General features: G+C 39.8%; 1 protein-coding gene across 1 annotated transcript in view; it reads right to left on the bottom strand.

The window, feature by feature from the left end:
• ADAMTS16 (ADAM metallopeptidase with thrombospondin type 1 motif 16) overlaps positions 1-16,352 on the bottom strand; it is a 107,323-nt gene that overhangs the window by 82,140 nt on the left and 8,831 nt on the right. The window lies entirely within an intron of this gene.

The following is a 16,352-nucleotide window of genomic DNA, read 5'->3' as shown; positions in this document are numbered from 1 at the left end:
CTTCTGGACAAATCCATGGTTGTGGGGCTGAGGCAGAGGTGGTTAGGGGAGATCAGGATGGCAGGGGAGGGTAGTTGGGGGCGATCAGGACAGCAGGGGAGAACAGTTGGAGGCGAGCAGGCTGGTGGGGGGGACAGTTGGGGGTGAGCAGGCTTGTGGAGGGGCAGTTGGGGGGTGAGCAGGATGGCAGGGGGGCATTTGGGGGTGAGCAGGCCATCAGGGGGCATTTAGGGGTGAGCATGCTGGCGGGGGGCAGTTGGGGGCAAGAAGGCTTGAAGGGGGGCATTTGGGGGCAATCAGGCCAGCAGGTAGAGTGGTTAGGGGTGATCAGACAGGCAGACAGGTGAGCTGTTAGGAGCCAGCGGTCCCGGATTGTGAGAGGGATGTCTGACTGCCGGGGATTGGGGATCGGGCCTAAACTGGCAGCTGGACATCCCCTGAGGGGTCCCAGATTGGAGAGGATGTAGGCCAGGCTGAGGGACACCCCCCCCCCCCGCCCCGCACCAGGCCACTAGTCCTGTATAATAAAAGGCTAATATGCAAATCGACCGAACGGTGATCACTATGATGTACACTGACCACCAGGGGGCAGATGCTTAATGCAGGAGCTGCCCCCTGGTAGTCAGTGTGAAGCCCTGAGCTGGGCTCATGACTGGCATGCGCAGTGGTGGTGGTGGGAGTCTCTCCCACTTCTGCTGCAGCGCTAAGGGCTAAGCCATCAGTTGGACATCCCCCAAGGGCTCCTGGATTGCGAGAGGGCACAGGCCAGGCTGAGGGAACCCCCTGAGTGCACAAATTTCATGCACCAGGCCTCTAGTTACGTATATAAATATGAATAAAAATAACAGTTACTTTGTCTTGGGCACCATCTATGTGGCAGATAATGTGCTATGTAATTTGCTCTATATATTACTCCTATCCTAATAACAAACATGTTAACTGAGGATTAATATTCCCATTTAAAAGAAAGAAAACAAACAATTCAATTTTAAAAAGGTCCAAAGATGTTAGTAGCCACCTCAACAGAAAGACATACAGATGTGAAATAAGTATAAGAAAAGATGCTCCATGTCACATGTCATCAGGAAAATGCAAATTAAAACAATGAGATACCACTACATACCTATTAGAATAACCAAACTGACAACATCAAATGCTATTAAGGACGTAAGTTACAGGAACTTTCATTCACTGTTGGTGAGAATCAAAATGATGCAGCCACTTTAGAAGACAGTTCAGCTGTTTCTTACAAAAACTAAACAAGCTCTTACTATAAGATCCAGCAATCACACTCCTTTGTATTTATACAAATGAGTTAAAATTTATATTCACACAAAAACCTTTGCACATGAATATTTATAGCAGCTTCATAATTGCCAAAACTTGGAAGCAACCTAGATGCCCTTTAGTAAGTGAATAGATGAGTAAGCTATGGCACATTCAGACAATGGAATATTATTCCGCGGTAAAGAAAAAGAGCTGTCAAACCATAAAAAGGCATGGAGTAAACTTAAATTAACATTGCTAGCCGAAACCGGTTTGGCTCAGTGGATAGAGCGTAGGCCTGCGGACTGAGAGGTCCCGGGTTCGATTCCGGTCAAGGGCATGTGCCTGGGTTGCTGGCACATCCCAAGTGGGGGATGTGCAGGAGGCGGCTGATCGATGTTTCTCTCTCATCGATGTTTCTGACTCTCTATCTCTCTCCCTTCCTCTCTGTAAGAAATCAATAAAATATAAATAAATAAATAAATGAACATTGCTAAATGAAGGAAACCAAAATGAAAAGGTTACATCCTCTATGATTTCACTATATGACATCTGGAAAAGGCAAAACTATGGAGACAGTGAAAAGAAAAGTGAATACTAGAGGTTAATATGGAGAGAGGAATGACTAGACAGAGCACAGAGGATTTTTCGGGCAGGTCAAATACCTTGTGTGATATTATAATGATGGGTACATGTCATTATATATTTGTCTAAACCCATACAATGCACAACACCAAAAGTGAGCCCTAATGTAACCTATGGACTTTGGGTGATTATGATGTGTCAATGTAAGTTCATCAGTTGTAACAAATGTACCACTCTGGTGGGGAATGTTGATAATGGAGGAGGCTGTACGTGTGGGGGGCAGGGTGTAAATGGTAAATATCTGTACCTTCTGCTCAATTTTTGTTTCGTTAAAACTGCTCTAAAAAGTAAAGTCTATTTTGAAATAAAGACTACATTCCCTATGTTGTATAGGGAATGTAGAGCTATACAGTGAGTAATATTGTAAAAACTATATATGGTGCCAGGTGGGCACTTGGGGGATCACTTTATAAAGTATATGATTATCTAACTACTAAGCTGTATGCCCAGAACCAATACAAAATAACTCTGAATGTAAACTATAATAAAAAATTTAAATAAAAAAGAAACAACCCAGGTTGACAAAGGACATCAGGAGTGGAGGAAAGGGGGGGCTCAGCTTTAGATAGGTGGCCAGTGGCCTCACTGAGAAGGTGGCATTTCAGCAAAGCCCTACATGAGATGAGCTGGCAGTGAAGAGGCCAGAGGGAGGCCCTGTGGCTCAGGATGCTTCTGCTGTGCCAGCCATTGTTCCTGTTCCAGAAACACACAGACTCCCCGTGGCCTCAAAGCCTTCACCCCCACTCTTCTTGTTTTCTGTACACACCACCACCAGACCTCCGCTGGCCTGGATCTTCCTCATTACTCAGTTTGGAGTGACAGTGTGAGGTATAGGGATTTGCTTGCCATCATGTTCTTAATGATGGAGCAGATGTGAGTCTCGGCCTTGTGGCACACGCTGCGGTGGTATAATGGCAAGCAGTGGCTCCTAAAGCAAAATATATGGTTCAAGTCCTGGATCTGCCTCTCTTCAGAGGGTGAACTCGTGTGTGTGTGTGTGTGTGTGTGTGTGTGTGTGTGTGTCCTGAGACCCAGTTCCTATATTTGCAAGCAGATGATACATCTACAGCTATTTCCTAGTATTGCTGTGAAGATTACATATACATATATATTTTTAATGAGGGCAGCATATAGAAAGTTGCAAAAAAAAGAGGAGATTGTGTGTGTACAAGACTCTGTGCAGGTTGAAAAGAAAAAGACCAAAAGGCCAAAGGTAGTGAGAGAGTCACAACAGAGCTAGACAGCCCCTACCAGTGTGTCATGGCAGAGAGAGTCACAGCAGAGTGGGACAGCCATTGACAGGTCCTCATGGGAGAGAGGTAAGCCACAGTCATGACGTGGGCAGGCACACATGTTTCTCATTAGAGGCCATGGGACCCCAGGGTGTTGTCACCTGGATCTATAAGCCATTGCTGAAATTATCATGTTTTTTCCACACACACTCGATCCATCCCAGTGTGCAAGCCCATGGCACCCTTCCCTCTGGCAGTGGCAGGTTGCCAGCTTGAGGCGAATTCTGCTATGAACTCATCAAGCTGACACTTAGCTCATGAGTCAGCTGTTTTCTCTATTTAGTTATGCCACTGGGTATTTCTCTTCTCCAGTGCTCTTGGTGTTGATATCTAGTCTCTTTGGTGTTGTTATCTAGTGCTCTTTAAGCTGAAGGTCCCAGGAAGGTCACATCATATTCCTGTTAATCATATTAATATGATGGCATTCATTTATTGATCACCTACTATGTGCTTGCCTCTGTTCTAGGGGCTGAATACCCTATTATCAATGATCCTGAGAACAGATTTGCAAGGTAGGAAGTAACAGCTACATTTTTGTGGGAAAAAGAACAATCCAAATGTCCATCAACTGGTGAACAAATAAACAAAATGTGGTATATTTTCAATGGAATATCATTCAGCAAGGAAGGCAATGAAGTACTACTGAACATGGCTGAATCCAAAAACATCATGACAAGCAAAATAAGCCAGAGCAAAAGACCCTGTGTTGTCTGATTTTGTTTCTACTACATGCCAAAGAAAAAGAGGCAAAACTATAGAGGCAGGAACCAGAACAGTTATTGTGAACTGGGGCTGGGAGCAGAGAATACTGCAGTTGGGCACGGAGTGGTGGGAGTGGTCTAAAGCTGGATTGAGGAAATGGCTGCACAATATCACTGAATTGTGCACTTAAATTGGTGAGCTTCTGTTGTGTAAGTTACACCTCACTAAAGCATTAAGACAATAAGATGGAGACACCAGGAACAAGGGCTCACAACTAGGACAGGAGGCCAGACCTGCTGAGTTTTTATAGCCATTCCCTCCACACCTGGGTGCTTCCTAGGTGCACAGTGGGATGAATGTGTTCTTGGAAACAACAGCCTAACAAACAGTGCAGCACAGACTGCAAGGCCATTCAAAGGTCAGGTTTCTTGCAAAAGAAAACAGAGGCAAATAATGAAGCCAAGAGGGTGCCTAAAGCCCCAGGAGCATGAGAGCTGTCTGAGCTTCCTTCCTTGATTGCGTGGAAAATTGCAAGGCTGAGAAAAGTTATCTGTCCAGTCTCATGTTCACCAAGGCAACTCTAAAAGATGATTAAGATTTGAAATCAGTTCAGCTCCTCCTCCCCACTGCCATCGAACTGGGCTGTCCAAAAAAAAAGACCAAACATATACTTTACCTATGGGTATCCAACTGTGGGCACACAGTAGGAACTTCATGGATCTCCCTGAAGAAGGGCCCATAGATCATGGGTATTATTCATAGAGTCTGATAACCTTTGCATATCCAGCCACGATTCTCAAAACTTTCTGTCCATGAGAAGTGAACAGCTCATTGAAATTCATGCTCCTCCTACCTTCAACCCTCTGATGTTCTGACTCAGCAGCTCTGGGGTGGGAAGGGGGTTTGTGAAAACAGGCTTATTTAATAAGATTCACAAACCCACCACCAAGACACATCCAGGGCATGAGTCCTGAGGGCCAAGGCCTGCACATCCTGTGCTTAACTGTCATCTTTCACTTCCCGGCCCAGAGCTCAGGAAGGATACACACAACCCCTCCATTTTTGTCAATGTCTTTCTTATATTGGCTGGCTTTCTAGGACACAGTGTGACTTGGTATACAGTTTGTTACTACCAATCTTCCTTCTTTTCAAGCAATGAAGTGATGACTTTAGACATTAATATTTTCTGATGGTATATTAGTAAATATCAACAGCAGTACCAAGTACAACACTATCCATTAAGTTCACTGGAATAGACTTACTAGTAAAAGATGGCTAAATAATTGCTGTTGTACCATAGGGCCTGGGGATGGTCATTTATACCAACACTGTCTGTTCTACATGACCTCTGTTAGGCATGGAACATTCTAGGCAGCTCCTTTAAACATAGGTTACTCTGGATACCAAAGTTGACCATTCACAAATTCCAGCCTCAGTTATATATATGACTGCATATACTTTCATACACATATCAGAGTATCTCAAGGGGATTATAAAAGTTATGATCAGTCCTATTCCCAGGCTGCCAGATCAAATCCTATAATCATTATACAATGTGGCAATGCATATTCAAAATGGTGTATTTTTTATTGCCTTCTTAATATGCTATGAAGCAAATGCCATCTTTTTTTTTTTTGTAGAAATAAAACACTGGCAAATGCTATGGCAAAATTAGTCTATGAGAATGTAGAGATCTTCCAAACAGCACCGACACAAGGGGAGAGCTCACTATTGGAAAGCTCTCTCCGGCAGGTCCATCACTTCCAGAGGGAAACAAAGGAAACAAATAATGAAAAGAACAGGCTAGGTTGGTTCCTTAGTGTGATTCACAGCTGGTTTGTCTAAACCTTCACCGGGCAGTCAGCTGTTACCTTTGCCCGCCGGTGAGGAAAGAATTCGATTCTCACTGTGGCTCAGAGAGAGCAACTCCTAATAAGTGTGGGCTCGGCTTCATTCTCCTCTTCTGTGGCCATAAAAATAGTGTGCAGCCTCACGAGGGGTAAACAGCCATCCTGCAAATACACTGTTCCATATTGACGGGATGCTAATGCTAATTTAGGCTCCTTAATCCATTCAACCACAAAATATCCCAAAAGATAGATGAGGGATATCTATATGATCTCTTACATACTTTTGTTTCACACACAAAATAAAAATAGAATATCCTAAAATCAGTTTTCTAGTCATTTCCAAGTGAGACATTCACTTCTCTTGGTCAGCCAATGATGGCTAAGATCACAATGCTCTCTGAAGTTGCCTTTCTGCCAATTCTCACATCCATTTCTGACTCAGCCATATGAAAGGGAGTAATGCTGTTGTAAACACTGTTGTCTTATCCATTAGGAAGGCACAGTGTCTGCTAGTGAGAATTAGGGTGAAATAGAGGGACCTGCTGTTATTTCAATGGGAAATTTATATAGCCTTCCTTGATTAGTGTTGGATTAAATATGTTTTTAAAATGTTTTAAACATATGTTCTCTGTCTTGTCCTCTCTTTCTGGTCTTTTGTCACCAAATTTTATAATCATGTGAGTTGATAACCATTAGAGCTATAAACACAGAGCTATAAAAGCTCTCACCTACAATTTTCTGGAGGAATCAGTTTTCTGAGTGAGGTGGTACTCAATTATTGCACAGTTGTCCCCCTCGCAAGCATCAAAGTGATTAAAAGCGCAGGTTTTGTACATCTAAGTTTTCTGTTTTGTGTTTTTTTTTTACTGACAAGATCCAATGTTGTCCAATCAATCAATTAGATTCCAAGGATACACAAGGGTACAGATGGCGAATGACCCTGGAAGAAGGAGACATGGATGCTGTGTGGAAAGCTCATCATTTGTTCTGAGACCCAATAGATTTGCCTTGGAATCTGGACTCTGTCCCTTGTTAGATGGCAGCTTTTGGCAGGCTACATAATCTGCCTGATCCTCAGATTCCTTTTGTACATAATGGGAACAGAACCTCTTCTAGTATTGCTAATAGAATGAAATGCAATAGTAATGCATGCAATTAATTTGCTTACAAAAATGCCCAGCCTGGCATACAGTAAGTGCTCATTTTAATATCAATGTTCATCATTTATAATGGGTGTATTATCATATTTCTTGAAATCATTCCAATTGCATCACTAACACATACTTTAACATAAATCATCCTATAATAAAGAAGCAGAGTTCACCATATATATTTGTTTTGTAACAACTAAACATGGACTAGATTGCAACTAAGTCTTTTCAAAATAATGACACATTGAGTACATTAAGCATTTGGAACAGTTTTGACTCCAATTGCTTGAGTCCACTAAGCATTAGATCAGTTTTAGGTTAAGAATTTTTCCCCAAGGCTCTGGTTTAGGTGTTGGAGAAAAGCGATGGGTAGGTGAGATAAACAACCTTTGTGTGAAACCATCACAATCCTCCTCATTGTCTGGTTACAATAAAGAGAGGAACCACCATTTCCAAAGAACCACCATAATTGAAGCATGCCAAAGCCTTAAGGATGGGTTTACTTTTCTTATGACAGAAAAATATTATCACAGGCTACCTTTCTGTGCAAGAGTATAAATGTGTGCTGTGAGATTATTGACATAAAAAACAGTAGAAAGAATATGTGAAAGGAAAGTGAATCAAAGCACTATAGGAATTTGGGAAGTTAACTCATCATAAAAGAAATTCTCCATACAGGATCCAACTAAAATCATGGCAATGACAACCAGACTCCCCTCATGCATCTTTGTCTCTATGTCTAGCCAAATATAAAAGAATAAATTACCTATTATGCTTACTCTACAACTTTATGCACATGTGCATTGTGTGTGCAACAGCCATGTCATGGCCACTGCATCACATGTCAGAGCCTGAAGCTGGTCACACCTTTGACCAAGGGTAGACGAAAGGGCTGAAATCAGAGAAGCAAGTTGGTTGGGGTTGACTTTGAAACTAAGATCAAACAAAAGAGACATCTTGGAAGTTTCCAAATCGAATCAATTTTAAATTGCATGAGATGAGGGTGAAATCTAAACTGTGAATAATTGCCAAATGAGATGATCAACTTGCAAACTATAAAATAGAACATGATACAATGTCAACATGTAATTAATATGGTTGGCCTTAATAGTTGGGTAAGGATATTGGCTAGAATGGATGTTAACGCCTGATTACAGTGTATATAGTAATACTTTTATTATAGCATACATATACAATAAGATATGTAATTATTGGGTATATATGTAATCGAGGACTGCCATTCAATAATATAATTTTAAGTTACAAGTTCTTAGGACATTTTTACATTTAAATTGCAATCTGTGAGACTGTCAAATTATTCTCACTAATTTACATCATATTTTAAGACATAAGTACACAGGTCATTTTAAACACTGTGTGTCCCCTTTACAAATAGGGACAGTCATCCAGGAGCAGTTGGCCATTCTGGTGAGGCTAAAAGCGGTATTTGCCTTCTTTCAGCCACTAGGGCACAGGTGCGACTCAGGCCTGAGGTGAAGCTGTGTTTGCTTAGTCTAAGGAAGGAGTGCATCCATTATTCTAAGTAAATGTAAAATTTTGCATGATCCAGTCTGAATTTGGAACCCAATTTTAGAGAAAATACTTGTTTCCCATAAAGTCATTGCACTGACCACAGTCTGGGTTGCAGTCATTCTGAGACTTTAGACTTGTTCCCACCTCAAATACGTGGGTGTTAGTATTTCTTCCAAAAATTTAATAAACCAAGTGGATCTAGTCCTTCCTCCACTGGAGGAGGGTATGACACATGTGTTATTATATCTTTTCAGAGATTTAATAACAAGAAACTTAAAAGTGGTGGGGGTTAGTGAGCTCGACTTTATTTCAATGTATGAACTCATAAACTACTCCTGAAAGACAACATATTGGATTATTAGAGGCAGAGGTAAGAAATTATGATTGCAATTAGATCCAAAAATAGTTTTCAAGCAGTAAACATATAATTACAGTATGCTTCAAAGCAACAGCCAAAATTAATAGTAATGATACTGAATAGTGAATAAAAGACTGCCTTATATTATAGACCTTCTTAAGGAACATTAATGACTTATGTTTCTACATATGGCACACTTACACGGCTCAGCCCTTGCATATTGCAACATCTAATATTTAGTCTCCCAAGTCTTCTACACATACTTGTACATCTCAACCAGAAACAGAACTGTGATATAAAACATCCTAGCTTCTCTTTTGGCTTAATTATTCTGCAATACATCACTTTTTGTTTTATTACCTAATGATGACCTGCAAAGGGAATAGTCAAGACTCCCAATCTGCAGTTAGAGATAATCTATGCACATAAAACAAGGTTTATAGCTCCTTTGGCTGCTGCAGGGGGAATACAAAGTCAAAATGTCAGCTGTTTTGGGCACTTCCCTCATTTATGGTACCTCACTAAGCACAAAATAATCTCCCAGGTGTTGGGAATAGAAAATTTTCTATCAACCACGTGGGCATAAGCAATGGTTCTAAGAATTGCATAAACAATGCTCTTGCATTTTAAATTGCTTGCTCAAATGATATGTCTTTTTATCATCCTAAAGTGCTTTCAAGAAATCACCTAAAGGTTTCTATTGTAACCAAAATATGGTCTAATCCTTTCCCCACCTCATCTGTGCGGCTTCCCTGAAGGTCAGTATAACTCCATCTCTTGGTTCTTTAACTTTAGTTGAACTTGCTTGTATTACAACATGCACAGTTATTCTCTAATTAGATTTTAATCCAAATTACATAGTTTAATAATGGGGGTAGGAGGAAGAGAACAAATACTTGCTCAGCCTGTAGTATGCACCAAGCACTGTGCAAAGGGCTTTTAAAATATATATATCTATAGTCTCATTTAATGCTCATGCAACTATATGAGGCCAGTGTTATTTACAAATTAAGAAAACTGGACTGCACATGAGCCACTTGGCTAGTGAGAGAAATTTGATTTGTCTAACTCTAAAGGCCATTTTTTTCCCATTATATTTCCCATTTGTTTATTTTAAGAAGTCATTTTATTCTGTTTCTTGTTTGAATGTATATCTAGGCACCTTTTTTGCATAAAAAGTGTTCATGTATGTCTGTTCTTCTATTTCTCAGGGTAACTACCACAGCCTTTAAATTTTAGGTGCTCCAAAATGCTTGTTGACTAAGTTGGTTCTGGATTTTGATAAAAAATTGCTTAATATGTTTATCTTAATACAATAAATATGTATTATTTTTCTTAGTTTATAATAAGTGACACCTTTTTATCTCTGAAAGTTAACACAGAATAAATTTGCATCATCACCTTTTGTGAAGGATTTGGGGTGGTAAGAATGCCATTTCTCAGAAATCTGAATGTGCAATAGATAACCCACGCTTGTCATATGCTTGAGAATCAAGAAATATGTCCAAGAAATGGAGACAATGTATCTGAACACACACTAAGGTATAAAAGGCTAAGCAATGAACAAATGCCAGTTAGTTTCTTAAAACACACTTTACATAAATCGCATCATAACCTTTCATTGCAACATTTGCTATTTAGAATTTTGTTTAGAGATTCCAGCTACCCTTTGAAGAAAATTGCTTATGGGGTTATGACTGGAAAAGTACTCACTTGCAGACGGCCTTTCCTGAGATCATGCTAATGTGAAGAGCACTTGGGCTGTGTAAATATGCTCCCAAGGCCTCAACAGACTGGCTTGGGTCTGTGTGGTGGTTGCCTAGGAAACGCATGCTTTCCGAACACAATTTACACAGCACCATTTCTAGACATGGCGATTTACAATCACTGCACCCTCTGTCTGGATACAGGGATTCTCTCCAGCATTAATGAAACTAGAATTTGAAAGTACAACCTTTTATCTATCTATCCATTCATCTCCATTATACTTCCTATCTATACGGAAAGTGGAACAAAACCATAAGTTTTATAATTAATTTTTTCTAATTTTTGTTTACAACTAATGGTAAGCTATTGGAAAAATATTTGGTCCTTTCAAGTATAAAAGTTTATCTTATAAAATGTTCCTTTGATCTATTTCTAGTGGTTAATAAATTCATTTTTATAAATTTCAAATTGTATCCAATCATCCATTCATCCAACCCCTCTTCCTTCTACCATCCATTCAGTTACTTCCATGGGCAAGGAATATTGTTATGTGCTGGTGGTCGAAGAGATCATTCATTGAGGTTATGGTGCTGCCCTTAGGCGCTCACTGTATATTATAAGGGGTAAATACTGATCTAGTAACCAAAATAAGGATTAAATTATAATTCCTTTCAAGGAGAAAACCAAGGTGAGTATTACATGGGAACCTACCCTGGCTTAGAAGAGAAATATGACTTCCAGGAGTAATTTTCCAATTGAGACCTTTAGCCAGTTGAAGAGGGGAGGGAATTGTGCTCCAGGCAGTGAGAACAGCATTTTCTAAGGCCCAGAGAGGGTGAGGAGCTCAGCCTTATTTGGAAAGAAATAAGTTGGTGCTGCTTCAATCTAGAGAGTTTTCCTTATTAGGCTGGAGATATAGGTAAGGGCAAACCTCCATAGTCAGCCATAATGAGGATGTAGGGTTTTACTCTGAGTATAATGGGAGCATATTGAGAAGGATAATGACAAGGTCAGAACTCTGCTTTTCAACCTTCACTGGGGCATCTCTCTGGTAACTTCTTTATATATTGACAGTGAATGCCATATTGGATACATCCATTTACTATCAATTAACTATACCAATAGACTTCTTGTCTTCTCCCTATAAATTTCCTACCTTCTCCTTGTGAACTTCCTGTCTGCCCACAGTGAACTTCTTGTCTGATCCCTATAAACTTTCTGCCTGTTCCCTGTTTCCTGTGGATTTCCTTTTGGCTACTTGTAGACATCCTGTCAACCCCCTCTGGACTTCCTGTCTTCCCCTGTGGACTTCCTGTCTTCTTCCTATAGACTTTTAATCATCTCCATTATACTTCCTATCTATAAGGAAAGTGGAACAAAACCATAAGTTTTATAATTATTTTTTTCTAATTTTTGTTTACAACTAATGGTAAGCTATTGGAAAAATATTTGGTCCTTTCAAGTATAAAAGTTTATCTTATAAAATGTTCCTTTGATCTATTTCTAGTGATTAATAAATTCATTTTTATAAATTTCAAATTTCTAACTATATTTTTCTTAATTAGCAGAAATTTATTGAATTATCAAGTATTTTCATTCAGTTCTCCACACTCACTTTTTATGTTTCCTAATATCCACAAATTTTGGTCATACTTTACCTAAAAACTTTATTTTTTCTATAACTCTCTCACATGTCTTCCCAGACTGACATATTTTCCACTGGGTTTACTATCACCAGCCTTTTCAGATAGTGACACGTTTCTTTTAAAATTCATATTATCTTCTCTGAAAATCTTCATGTTGATTCTTTCTTTGTACTCCCATTTTATTTTCCTAACTCATGAACATTTTTCAGCATCAGTTGAAATTTTGGCAATATTTCAGATAGTTTCCTAGGATTTATTGGGTGCTTTAGAGAAACTCTCAATGACTAAAGTTTCCAGAGAATCCCTGGGGTTTGTGGCTGGAAATAAAACCTTGTATAATTCAAACCAGGGTCCAAAGTAAGTCTCCAACCAAGTGAGGAAATTCTTAAAGAGACCTGAGAAATGTGGCATTTACAAGTATTCCAAAATTGTTAAAAACGTGAATAATTACATATTAGGAGAAGTGATATGTATTCTATGTATTAATGCCATAACAAACAATATGTTTTATGCAAGAGGAACTAAAGTTCATTCAGGTTTGTGCCAAGAGCTTGATATTATTATGGAGTTGAACGGTACAATATTTAGGTTGAAAACTTACTACAGAAACTTAGCAATATATTTGAACTGCCAGCAGAGAATGAGGACACCTGAAGATAAATCTATGAAGATTATGCAATCTGAAGACAGAAAAAATAATGTAGTAAAATGAATGGAGCTTCAGAGAAATGTTGGAAATATTAGCACACCAACATATGCATAATGGGAGTGCCAAAGAATAAACACAAAGACGCCCATATCAATATATATCATAGTAAAAAATGCTGAAATACAAAGAGAAAATCTTGAAATAGCAACATAAAAACTACAGTGAGACAAACAGTTGACTTATAATTAGAAACAATGGGATCCAGAAGGCAGTAAGATGACATATCCAAAGTACTGGGGGAAAAAACACCCCAAATACAACAACAATTCTGTCAACCAATACTCTCTATCGAGTAAATCAAAACCACAATGAGATACCACTTTATACTCACTAAGACAGCTATGATAAAAAAGATGGACTACAAAAATTGGCCAAAATGGGCAGAAATTAGAATCCTTGTACATTGCTGGGGGAGATGCAAAATGGTACAGCTACTGTGAAGAGCAGTTTGGCATTCCTCAAAATGTTCAACATAGAATTTCCATATGACCCAGTAATTATATCCTTAGGTATAAACCCAAGAGAAATGAAACATATATCTGCACAAAAACTTGTAAATAAATGTTCATAGCAGCATTACTCACAACAGCCAAACATATTCCACATTGTTCCTCAAATCACTTATTAGAGGACTATAGCAATATGTTCCCAAACTCCGTATCTGATGACCAGAGGAAAAACTATTTATCAGTTTGGAAATTGCTAATTGTAAACCAGTTTTTTAAGTTGAATGATACAACATATTAAACTCTTATTTAAACAATATATATTCACTTAAAGGTAATAAATAGTTCCATACTACAGATGAAATCAGAAGAATGGACTATTGGTTATTTCCCATCATCAGGGATCTTATTTTCAAAGAGGTCTCCACTAGGATCTACAAAGGTGTGTTTAGCTACAGCAAAGCAGATAAAAGAGAATTCTACTGGCTCTAGACTCCCATAAGATGGCTGGGTCAGCTAGAAACCCTGTTAAAATAAACAAACAAACAAATAAACACTTAACTGAGATCTACCTGGAACTTAATTAGAATCTGAAAGAACCAAGAACAACAACAATAACAAAAAAGACCCATCATCTAACTTAAAACACATGCTAGTTTTCTTTATATGTTAACAGATTTGGAAGATGAGGGCTGAGTAACCATCAATCAGAAAACAGATAACAGACTTGGCAGCCACACGAGGGACATTCCCATTCAACATTTTTATTTTTTTAAATCTGGCTAGAAAGAGAGGACTTCTTTATCCTCCCTTTTTCTTCCTTAAATATGACTTTGATTTGTCTTATCATATGGCAAAATCCCCTGAACCTCACACTCGAAAGTCTATTTGAGGTCATGTTTGTAATGGCCATCTACAGACAAAGTGTCAGTGAAGTCGGAATTAATGTATTTGGAAGATTAATGGTGAAATCATACAGATTTCTATTCTAGTGACCAAAATATTAAATTCCAGTGTTTATTATCCATTAGAGGCTTTTTTCCTATTTTTCAATTCTTTATCTTTCATGTAATTGCAATTTACAACTTTCACTGTTAACTCTCAATGAGTTCAAAGAGAGGCAGAAATCTCAACCTGCTGCCAGCTAAGGCGATTCATGGGATAGACTCCAGGCACAGCTCAGAGGTCCTGGGAGAGGCTGGTCTCACAGAGACCTCTAGCCAATGAGCCTGCACCCCTGCTGGGTTATTGGGAACGCCTTGCCCAATCTCTGCAAAGGAATCCAATCATACTGAGCTCTAAAGGGCATGGCGCACTTCCCTACCACACAGATGGCTTCCATTTCTGGTCTGAACCTTTGTTGAAGAAAGCCAAGGAAGAGTTATCTTCCTTTAGTGCATTATGTGAAGAGGTTAGCCCAGTAATTATGGTCTATTTTTCTTGGGAAAGCATGTAAGAAATCAGCCACACTCTCTTCATGCTTAACAAGTTTGCCAAATAACCACCACCCTATCCTTGGCCACTTCCTACTGTATCCATTTTCAAACCAGAAGCCTTTTACAAATGAAAGGGGACATGAGACCAACCCATACCAAATTCCCCTAAAAAGTAGAAGTTAATATTTTTTAAAAAATATTAACAGGATTTAGCATCTACAAATATTCAGTATTTAAGAAGTTGGTTATGAATGCTCTTTCAGCACCCACTATTCACATACATACACAAAATTCTTCTGATATATAGAGTCTGATTTCCCCTTTTCAAGAAAGGAAAATAAATTCAAGGCAGACTTAAAGCACTTTCTAGATATGTAATAAACGTTCAAAAACCTGTTTTCCAAACCTTTAATATGGTCAAGACCTTAAGGCAGGGGTCCTCAAACTACAGCCTGTGGGCCACATGCAAATACAAATATTGTATTTGTTCCCATTTTGTTTTTTTACTTCAAAATAAGATATGTGCAGTGTGCATAGGAATTTGTTCATAGTTTTTTTTTTAAACTATAGTCCGGCCCTCCAACAGTCTGAGGAACAGTGAACTGGCCCCCTGTTTAAAAAGTTTGAGGACCCCTGCCTTAAGGCATTTGGACCACACATTTTCACTCTAAGTTATATCTCTGTGTGTGTCACTGATTAACTTATGCTAAAGAATCTAATAATATTTTCTTTCCTAAAAATATTAAGACATTTTAAGGAAAGTCAAAGGCAAACCATTAATATTTCAGCTTAGGTCAGCCTGAAGGTCAGTATCTTCTCAACTTGCCCAGATGACCCTCACTCTAGGAGTCCCAGTAAAGGGGACCACATGAAGCACCTAAATGATGCATAATGTCTCATTCTGATATTAAGAAAATGGGGGATGCACCAATAGAATCATCAGTCTGATAAGATGAGCAATGCCCTGCCATGAATTCATCAACCCATTTGAAATGAACACCCAATTTTGCAAGCATGTTATATATACTAATAAAAGGGTAATATGCTAATTAGACCAGGTCAACCAGCCATCTTCTGGACATCCAACTTTGTTCTGGACAAAGCCATGGTGGTGGGGGCCGAGGCAGAGGCAGTTAGGGGAGATCAGGCCAGCAGGGGAGGGCATTTGGGGGTGAGATAAGGCCAGCAGGGGAGGGCAGTTGGGGGCGAGATCAGGCTGGCAGGGGTGGGGGGGGCAGTTAGGAGTGATCAGGCAGGCAGAGGCAGTTAGGAGTGATCAGACCGACAGGGGAGAGCAGTTAGGGGTGAGATCAGGCTGGCAGGGGTGGGGGGGGGCAGTTAGGAGTGATCAGGCAGGCAGAGGCAGTTAGGAGTGATCAGACCAACAGGGGAGAGCAGTTAGGGGTGAGATCAGGCTGGCAGGGGTGGGGGGGCAGTTAGGAGTGATCAGGCAGGCAGAGGCAGTTAGGAGTGATCAGACCGACAGGGGAGAGCAGTTAGGGGCGAGATCAGGCTGGCAGGGGTGGGGAAGGCAGTTAGGGGCGATCAGGCAGGCAGGCAGGTGAGTGGTTAGGAGCCAGCGGTCCCAGATTGCGAGAGGGATGTCTGATT

The sequence above is a fragment of the Myotis daubentonii genome, chromosome 4 (assembly GCF_963259705.1).
Source record: "Myotis daubentonii chromosome 4, mMyoDau2.1, whole genome shotgun sequence".
NCBI lineage: Eukaryota > Metazoa > Chordata > Mammalia > Chiroptera > Vespertilionidae > Myotis > Myotis daubentonii.
The sequence above is the reverse complement of the archived record's forward strand: the minus strand, read 5'-3'. Positions and strand labels throughout refer to the sequence as shown.